The 10,699-nt window shown below is 38.9% G+C and overlaps 1 pseudogene; it reads right to left on the reverse strand.

Annotated features, from left to right (window-relative positions):
- Positions 1 to 9,614: 9,614 nt before the first annotated feature.
- LOC142157935 (E3 SUMO-protein ligase NSE2-like) lies at positions 9,615 to 10,355 on the reverse strand (annotated as a pseudogene).
- Between the last annotated feature and the right edge of the window lie 344 nt (positions 10,356 to 10,699).

The raw sequence follows: 10,699 nt of genomic DNA on the forward strand, positions 1-10,699 counted from the left end.
TTGAATGTAATAACCAGATATTACATATTGTGCTGCTCTGCTCCACTGCAGCCATATAGACATTAGAACACTAAGACCCATATATGAAGAGTGCACATTTGTATTTATTGTGGTACACTCCTATAATTCAACTACCATAAAAAAATTGTATTGTTCTCCAGAGCAGAGGTTAAATTCTGTATTATTATCAGAGAAAAAAGTTGTCTATTTTTCTTGTTACATATGTAAAATAGTCATGTTGGTAAATCTAGCTGAAACTTCTGACCTCTGCTTTGCTATCTCACTATTGTTTTATTTATATTTATTTTGCCAGATGACAAGAATATTTCTGAAGAAAACATGGTTATTTTAATAGAAACCATCACATATAAATTATTTATTAGAAAGTTAAATATAACTTTCTTAGCCATGTGATTAAATCTGAAAATATTAGAACGATAGTATTTTGAAAGTCCAGATAAAAATAGTTCCCTAAAGTGGCAGATCAATAAATACTAGGCATTTTTATACGTCTTAAAACAGTAAAAAATAAAAAATAAATCAGATATCCTAATCCCTTATGGTACTGGCTGAAAAATGGAAAGATTGATTGCAAAATTGTAATTTACCTATCTAGATAAAAATCCAGGAATATTCCATAAGGAAATTGATTATTGATATATGACATACAGGAATAATGGGTATAATCATTTTAGGAAATTAAAATCCTTAGCTATAACATTTTATTTTATTAACAAAATAATGGACATATATAGTCTAGAATAATATCTGTTTTTTCTAGATAGCCAAAAGCCAACTTGGCTAAATGCTCTGGGGAGAAAATATATATTCATTATACCTTGAAAATGTACAGCTGTCACTGCCTTGCTGAAGTTTCGCTGGGGGTTACACTAAAGGCGTTTCAGACCTGCCAAGACCTAAAGGCAATTTAAATTTTAATTTCCCATCATTTTTCTCATTAACTGGAAGCAAAAGCTACTATACATGTATGTGTATATATAATACTATCCCTTTGCATTGGGAGATTTATATATATAATTTATTTACTTGTTGTTCTAGGTCAAGTATAAATATGTATGTTACAAAATTCAAGTATATTCTGCACTGGTATTTGTTACTGAGAATACATTTATATCACATAATTGGCAATGTGCTTTGCCTAGAACGCATCCAATAAAAAATGTTTTATCTGTAACTGTATCGGTCTGGCTTTTATAAAATTCTACTTACAATGCAATATAAACTATATGCTTTTTATTTTTATGTTTTTTTATTGGCTGCATTGTATTATGTAATAATTAGCTTGAAAAAGAAAAGTGGCTGGATTTCATTATGGATTAACATTGTAACATAACTATATTTAACATGAAAATAAATTCTACTAACCTGTACCACTCTGTGGGGCATATTCAATTAGGTTTCCGGTCCGCCGGAACGTACCGGAACGCACCGGAACGTGCCGCAAAATGAATCCACGGTACTGCAATAACGTAGATTTCCATGCGCACCCCATAGGGTTACGTAGGAAAATCGGTACCATATTACCGTCAATACTGCGCAGGTTCCGCAGTAACGCGCATTATCGCGGACCAGAAACCTAATTGAATATGCCCCTGTGAATTTCCCCTATAGTTATCTTAAAGGTTGCAATTTCTCAGGTCGTTACTAATATCTGAATGGTCCCAGGAATGCTCACACCATGTTGTTACATTAGTTTTGGTTGGACATTCTCTACAATATTCACCTTTACTCACACTGCGCAAGAAGAGCACTGGCATTGCACGTACTCTGGTTATTAAGCTCAGTGAAATCTGAATGGCTGCTGGCGTACACTAGAAGAGAATCAATCAGACTGCATGCAACCAGGTGTTTTGATCTCCTCAAAGCTACATTTTATCATCTCCCTTTGTCCCAATCAGCCAGCCACAGAATCTGTTAATCAGTGTCTGACTGGGGCATGAAGGGCCCAGATAACATCTTGCCCTGCCACTAATAGGTGATGTGCTGCTGAAGAGGGCATGGGCGTCCCTTTTAGAGACATGACCTATCCGTGCAAAGTGATACTTACACTTAAAATAGTGCGTATATTAAAAATATACCAAAAGCGTACTCATTTTCAGTAAAATAGTCAATTAGCTATTTTGTTCATATATACACATACACACTAACTCAATATATAGTCGAAAATCTCCATTTCATGCATGTCACACAGCACTCAATATTTTGTTAAGTGAAGTGTTATATTTAATATATTATATAATAAATTAATGTATATAGGGCACTCCAAAGTCAACTGTGACTGCTGCCTGGGCACACTTACCATTAAAAATAGCGAAAAACACCAAAAACTGTACACGTCTGTGAACAAAAGTGAAACTGTAGTCAACGTTTTGGGAAATCACTTAGATATCCTAAAATGGTCTAAAGTGCCTCCAAGATGCCTGTAGAAGGAGAAATCCAAAATACATAGCATAAGAAGGACCCTAGGATCTGACTGAATGCTCCTTAATGACAAAAAACTGCAAAGGAAACAAGGAGACAGCGCTTTTCATTGTACTTATACATAAAGGGTGTATCTGAAGATGTGGTTATCTCTCAGTAGGCCACATCTCCTGAGGCATGCTACAATTATGTGTGCCTGATCCTATTCCAGGCGTTGGAGGCCACAAGTGCAAGTTACATATAACTAAATTCCACTTTAGAAGAACTAGGAGAATTAGAAGCAATTAGTAAACTTAATATCGATCAAATCAATAACTATCTTAGTTAGTGCAGGCTCTGAGAGGTGTTGGGAACAAAAACCTGACTGCAGAGAATGCAATAGTCTGTGTGAGAAAAAGAATGGTGTGAGGTAAGTGTAAGCAAGAGGCCTGGAGGGGCATAGTAGTTGAGACATGGGACGACAATCTGAGAGACAATTTAAGTCAAATTAATTCTTTTTTAGAATAAAAATTTCATACTAATGAGTTTCCTTTGCTGTCACCTAATGGTCCTATCAGAGACCCATGTAGCCATGTAATTAACCAAAACTATGTCTTAATAACTGTACTGTAAAGTTAACAGAAATTTGGTACATGCACAAGTACACACAAGCTAAGAAGTTGCAATATTATAGAGAGATTCACACTTGTATCTAAATCAAAAGACTTGAGACTAATTCACCAAAACCATATTTTATTCAGACAAATGGATTCAGTTTAGCACAGCATACAGTTATAGCCAATGAATGTCAATGTTTGACGTGCTGTTCATTAATAAGATGTTTTCAAGGTGTTTTCACCCACAGATTTACCGCCCACTGGATATTTTTTATTTTGTGCACCATTCTCTGTAAACTGTAGAGCTTGTTGTATGTGATAATCCTAGAAGATGGGCAGTTTTTGAGATAATAAAAGTCACCCTATCTGGCCCCTACAACCATTCCATGGTCAAAGTCACTTCATAGATCCAAATTCTTCCCCAGTCTGTTGTTTTGTCAGAACAAGTGAACTTTTTTATCAAATCGGCATGTTTTTATGCATTAAGTTGCTGCCACATGATTGGCTGAGTAGATATCTGCAGTAAAATGGAGCCGATGTACAGGTGTCCCTAATTGTTTATATAAAATCATTGAACATTAGATAAGTACTGAAGGAGAGATATGTGACTGAGCATGATTTATGGCTGCTTCCTTGGTTTTGTAGTTTCTGTTTCTAAATTTAGCCCATTCAAGTGGAAACATGGTAGAGGAGAATATATACTGATGTACTTTGGACTACTAATTTTCCAACCTAAGAGACTGTTCAATCAATCTTATATGACAAGCAAGATTCAATATGTAACTTACTGTGCCAGAAGGCAATGTACTGAACAGACCAATTTCCAACATGAACAAAAGCTTTTTTTAATAAATCTGGCATGTAAGTTACTTTAGTCACTGCTGTGATTCGTGTATTTCTTCTCTTATAAATCATTAATTCAGAATACAAAATAAGCTTACTATTTACACTGGTGCTGATGCAGAGTGTGTACTATGCCAGTTGGCATATCTGCAAGCAAATCTTACATGACCTCACAAAGCCCATGCCCAGAATAATGGGTGTACTGTACACACATATGCCCATGCAGATTTGCATGTTTCTGACACTTACACCATCCTGCACCTGGATAGCTGGGACGGGGGGGCTTATTACATAGGCCAGGTACAGTAAAGGCTTGTTCACGCAGTTGTGAAAAGATGCAGACTGGGAAAAAGACACATTTACAGCAGTGAAAGCCTATTACCTTCAGGTGGTCAGAGCACAGTCATAGCTAAATATTTAGGCAAAAGAGAAAACTGGCACCTCCACCCCCCCCCCTCGCCTCAGTAGATTCAGTGGTAGCCTTCTACTATTCTCCAACACTGTGCTATGCACTCCTACCTGTTCTTGTAGTTTTGTCTACCTGGTGCTGCTGATTGATGCATGGCCGAATCCTGGAATGTTGGAGTCCTGTTTGGAAAAGAGACAGTTATCATTCACCTCCTAAAATGTTGAGCAGTGAGTTAGAGTGACAAATCTAGATTTCATGTGTGGAATGGGGAGGGGAAGCGGCGTATGTCTGTAGCCAATGTACAATAATGACACGCAAAGCTCAAGTGCAGGCAGCAGAGACCTTTCAGCAAGGTTTGTGTTTTTCAGTCGTATCACTTGCACCAGCTACAGGTCAGGTCTAAGTGCTGAGTGATAGTGATGACGGTTACATATGCATACAAGAACATGTTATTTGCGATCAAGAGCAACTGTCAAAATGCATTTTATACAATAGACATTAATAACATCCTGATAAATGTATTTTATGGGGGGGAGGGGGCGATGAAAAACACTTTTTAATATTTTTTCATTTATAAGTATATTGTTAATAGGTGACAACAAGTGAAGACTTTTCTTGTCTTTTTTCCCAGCATTCTGCTGGGACAACACATATGTATTTTATGTACCCTGCACTGTGTTGTGTCAGTCTCAATATGGCAAGAGACGTATATTCAGGGTGTATGCCTTATGAATCAGGCCCTAATCCATAGCTTTTTTTCTTAATAAACAGGCCTCCTTCTGCCACAGAATTTATATTGATATCATTCCCAGTTTCCCCCAAGACAGCCCTGACATTAAATGAATAGCTCAAATGTTTAATAATTATACTTCCTTCACCCTAAGCAGGTCGACATTAAATTAATAGTGATTATGTTTAAGAAATAAGCCTCCTTCCTCCCAACTAGCCCAACATTAAATGAATAACATTCCCATTTAATAAACTCCACTGACAGCATTGTGACGTCACAACGTTGTATGAAGCTGGCGCCTTTTCATCTATCACCGGGAAGGTGTTGAAATGCGGTGCTGCCCTGTTCTAGCACTGCTTTCATATATATCTGGGACATGCAGCATGGGCAAATAGTGAGCGGCTGCTGGGCTCTGGGGGTCACACAACCCTCATTTCGGCCCTGGGTCAGGGGCATGTGCAAATCCGATTAAGAAGATTTAAGAAGATTATGATGATGACAGTCTTCAACACTTGCGAACTGCTTGTGATTGGTTGTTTGCAAATGCTCTGTTGGCACGGACTGGTGCTTTCTTTGTCATTTGAACGTATAATATTCTTATATGTGCATGTGTAAGCGATGAGGAGTTGTTTTTGATGTATTAGAGAGGAATTTTAAGTTTTATTGATGGCTAGCAACAAATGCATTTGGTACACATAAAATAAATGGTTTAAAACATGGGTGTAAATGGGACATAAGTGTCTGTGTCATGTGTCAGGCATATACAAGGTGTACTACTCTTGCTGACCTGCATGCATCTTAAGATAGTTGCAACTTTGCATTGTTAACACCTGCTATTTGGGGTGTATCTCCGACCAACTCTGCATTGCCCCATTATTTGGAATATTATAACATATTGTAACATTTTTAAAGAAAATACTGAAATATTTTAATCCACACCTGAAAGGGGAAAGGAGGAGCAACTTTTTGGTGTCACCCATAGTGACATACCTGCTACAACCCTTGGGTTAAGAAAGGATCAACTTTGTATATTTTAATCTATTTTCTAATTATGGAGTGCATTTAAGTAGACATATGAACCATTAATCTGGAAAAAAATGTATATACAATAGTGTACCTAGGCCACAACAGATGTAAACACCGTGTAACTGTTATAATGTGGTTTAGTAATATAAAAACATGCAAACAGTCAACACAAACTTCACATTAAAATACAATGCATTGCTGAATAAACGCAGCACCTTCTAACATGTACCACAACCAGGGACGGATTAAGGGAATGGAGGCCTCCCCCGCCCCCCCCCCCCCCCCCCCCCGGCACTTACCTCCTTCTCCTCCTTCCCCGGCTCACTGTACACTCTTTACTGAGGAGATCTCGTGAAAGTGAGACTCATGAGATTTCCTCAGTAAGGAGAATACAGTGCGCCGGGGAAGTACTGCAGGGAAAGTGCTCAGCAGCACTGATCGGGCTGGGGCGCCCCTGCCCCCGACCGATCAATACTGCTGCTGAGCTCTTTCAAGGGCCCCCTGGATGCCATAGGCCCCTGGGCTGTAGCCCAGTTAGCCCTATGGTTAATCCGGCCCTGACCACAACCCATAGATTAACATCTTTTTTGCATGAAAGTCTCAATTATGTTAAGTGGAAACAATCCTCTTGTACACTTAAATTTCCTCCAGAGGAAAAGTGAATAGAAAATGTCCACATATCAGACGTTTTTCAATTGCTCTAAGCTGGATAAAAAATAAGAAAAGATACAACAGGTGCCAATGGCAATTAAGGGAGGATATGTTTTAAAGAATTGAATTCTATTGTGTCCACAGAATCATAACTTCAATGAAAACCCTAATTTTGCTGTAATTGTTGTAACAGTTGTTCTAGAACACCAATGTGTAGCTGTAATTTTAGCTAAACGATGAGCTCAATTATTTTTTTTTCTACTAATACCCATACCGGTGCTGTTTTTCATGAAGGGGACACTTCTTTTAATAGTCATCAACTCAATAAGATAATTTTGACAAAGTAGAAGCTACTATCTCTTCTTCTAAATATCAATTTATTGAAATAAATTGGTAAAGTGAGGAATTCTGTGGTATTTTGTCCAATGTTTTTGACTGGCAATTCAAATTACTTTATCAAGATTTAAATACTGTACATGGACAGTTCATCAGTCAAATAACTAGCATATCTACATTATAGAAAAGAAGATAACATTGCTATTTGTTTACCCATGAATATTTTAATGTCACCTTACTGATGGGACATCTTAGAAAAAATAAAAATGATTTAATGTTGAGATTAAAACTACTTATTTAGTCTTTATTTTTGCTAACAGAACTAAGTAGTTGTCGATACATTTGTAAAATGACAGTTGGTGCTAGAAAAACACTAACAGTAACAGTAGTAGTCTGAATACTATGACTTTCTTAACAATAAACAGAGATGCAAACCAAGCCCACCTGAGCATTGAAGATCCCAGCTGGCTCTGTACTTTTGCGCGCTCTCAAAACTGAAAATAAGGCAAGACGTCATTGTTGCATCATCAGATCTCGCGAGTTTTGGAATCTATAAGCATCGCCGTTCACGGAGATCTGGCGCCAATTCACAGAGGCACACAAAAGGGGTAGCATGATTCTTGTCAGTCTCCACTGCAGTAATTAAAGAAAGAGAAAGAGGAGTGCTGGCAATGTTCTTAAAAGTCTCCAGTGACATTGTACTGTGCCATAGCTCACACAGAAAAAGGAGAGGTGGCAGTGTTCAGCGCTGAAACAGAAATAATAAGTGTTCTTAAAAGTCTCCAGTGACATTGTACTGTGCCATGGCTCACACAGAAACAGGAAAGGTGGCAGTGTTCTTGCCAGTCTACAGCACTGTACATTTAACCACAGATATGTGGACAAGCGGAACTGGGCAAACTAAAGACTATATGACTGCGAGAGCCCATTGGGTTGATGATTCACCTTCACAAGCTGGAACAGCAGCAGCATGTACCCAATTTTTCAGAGGCAGTCTACTCTGTGTATCATCGGATTCACTAAGAGGCATACAGCTGACAATCTGTTATAACAACTAAGGGATGTCATTGATACATGGCTTATCCCACTTGAACTCTCCACCAATATTTTGAGAGCATTACAGCTGGTTGAATTCCATCACATTCCTTGTTTTGCTCACACAATGAACTTAGTGGTGCAGAGCTTTTTGAAAAATGACAGGGGCGTGCAGGAGATGCTTTCTGTTGCCCATAAAATGTCAGGACATTTCTGACATTCTGCAACAGCATGTAGGAGATTGCAGCAGCTACAAGAACAATTTAATTTGCCTTGCCACCAACTGAAGCAAGAGGTGGTGACAAGGTGGAATTCCACCCTTTATATGCTTCTGAGGATGGAGGAACAGCGAAAAGTCATCCAAGCTTACTTTACAAGCCATGACATTGGGAAAGGAGTGGGAATGTATTTTAGTCCAGAGCAGTGGAGAATACTTTCCGTGTTGTGCAAGGTGCTAGAACCTTTCGAAGTAGTCACATATGAAGTGAGTTCAGATACTGTTAGCTTGAGCCAAGTGATTCCCTTAATTAGACTTTTGGAAAAGCAGCTTGAGAAACTGAAGAAGGAGATGAAACAAATCAATTACGCAAAGTATGTTGTACTTGTAGATCAAGTACATTAGTTGCTTCGCCAGGATCCAAGAGTTATCAGAATCTTGAAATCGGATCACTACATTTTGGCAACTGTGCTTGATCCTAGGTTTAAGAGCTATATCTTCTCTTTGTTTCCAACTGACCTAAATCTCAAGAATTGAAAGGAGCTCCTGGTGAGAAAATTGACATCGCAAGTGATATGTGGAACGACGGCATCTCCTCCTTTAGTTTCTCAGGAAACTGCTGCTAGGTAAAACTTAGCTTTCCCAAAAGATGCAGGGATGATGCAGATGACTCAGCACAACATTTTGACACAGGTCTGGTCTAAAAGAAGCGACCAAAAATCATGACACCTCTGCCATTACTCCACCCGATCCTACTATTAACATCCAAAGGATGGTGGAGGATTATTTTAATGACAGCATTGAAATAGACACATCAGACAGTTCCTTTACATACTGAGAGGACAAAATGCAATTTGGAGACCCATGTACAAACTCGCTTTGCAATACCTAAGCTGTCCACCCTCCAGTGTGTTCTCAGAAAGAGTTTTCACAACAGAAGGAAACCTTAAAAGCGATCGGTGTAGGCAGCTACTTCCTAAAAATGTGGTAAAGATTATATTCATCAAAGTAAACTACAAATTCCACGAGGAAGGCCTTTGCTGGCAATAACATCAAAGTAGAGAGATTTCTGTAACGGTGTATTCACGCGGGAATGATTTAATATTGTGTGAGGAGGATGTACACACTGATGACACCTGATCCTACTATCAACATCCAAAGGATGGTGGAGGGTTGTATTAACACAGAACAACATTGCTTGCAGAAGCAATGTAAGCATAGATGTCTAAATTTACGTGTATATGTAATATTTAAACCTTCCACTTTGCTGCTGTTTCATCAGTATTGCACAAAGTGTTTGTAATCTGCACTTTACATCAAGGTACCTAGCTATATTTTAATTATTTTGCGATTGGGGCCGATTTGAAGCTCAGTGATGACCTTACTTTTGCTGTGAATATCAATGGCTCTTTTTACGGCATTGTCTGGAACAAGATCCGATATACTCATGTCGGAGTAATCACAGCCAATTACTCGACACCTGGCGGAATTACCCTGCTGAAGTTTGTTTTCAGACATCCTTTCAACTGCTTCTCTCTCGTAGGTGGGACCACATACTTTGTTTTTCACTGGGTACACCGTCTCCAACTTTGTTATAGGACAAGTGAAATTTGCAGTGCTCTGGGTGACAGCGATCTCCTCTTCTTCATCTGCCAAAGCTTCATCTGCAGGGGCCGGTGACACACCAATTTGTTTTCTCAGGGCTCTTACCTGTTCTTTAAACTGGACATATTTATGGTCCTGCCTCAGGGCCTCCTCTGTATTATTCTTCTGAAGCACAGTGTATCTTTCATGTACAAGCTCTCTTTAATCCGGAATCTCATCTGGTGGCTCACATTTGAACTTAAGTACGATCTTCTCAACCGCATTTATATATTGGCTTAAATCTCTGGTCAATGCAGCATATTCCAACAAGACGGATTTCACGCTGCCCACATGTTCCGCGTCACAGTCTGTCTGAAGAAGATCTAATGCCACTCCAGTGTCTACATAAGTTTGGCAGTTATTTAGGGATGAGAGGGAGGTATCCACAGAGGAGAAGGAGATTAAAGATGGAGCATGAGCAGACATGGTTTAATAAGGTAGAGTTCATTGACCGCACTGTTGGGCTTAAGGCAGCTAAGCTATTGGTAGCTTGTTTTGTGGGGGCCCAAACAAACCAAGCACTTCAGCTACAAAGGTGGCACTGTTTTTTGCTGGAATGCTTGGCTTGTTAAACTGTACTGGTCCTATTCAATAACTTACATAAGAGTGAGTGGGAGAGCCCAAGGACAATTCCATTTGCACCACTTTTCTTTTCTGCCACTGCTGTGGGGCAATGATTCCTAGATGTGCTATGAACTACCATGCATTTGTGTCGTTGCTCTGTCACTTAGCATCCAGCCTTCTTGCTGCAGTCTTTGTCCGAAAGTGTA

Source organism: Mixophyes fleayi, chromosome 5 (assembly GCF_038048845.1).
Source record: "Mixophyes fleayi isolate aMixFle1 chromosome 5, aMixFle1.hap1, whole genome shotgun sequence".
Taxonomy (NCBI): Eukaryota; Metazoa; Chordata; class Amphibia; order Anura; family Limnodynastidae; genus Mixophyes; species Mixophyes fleayi.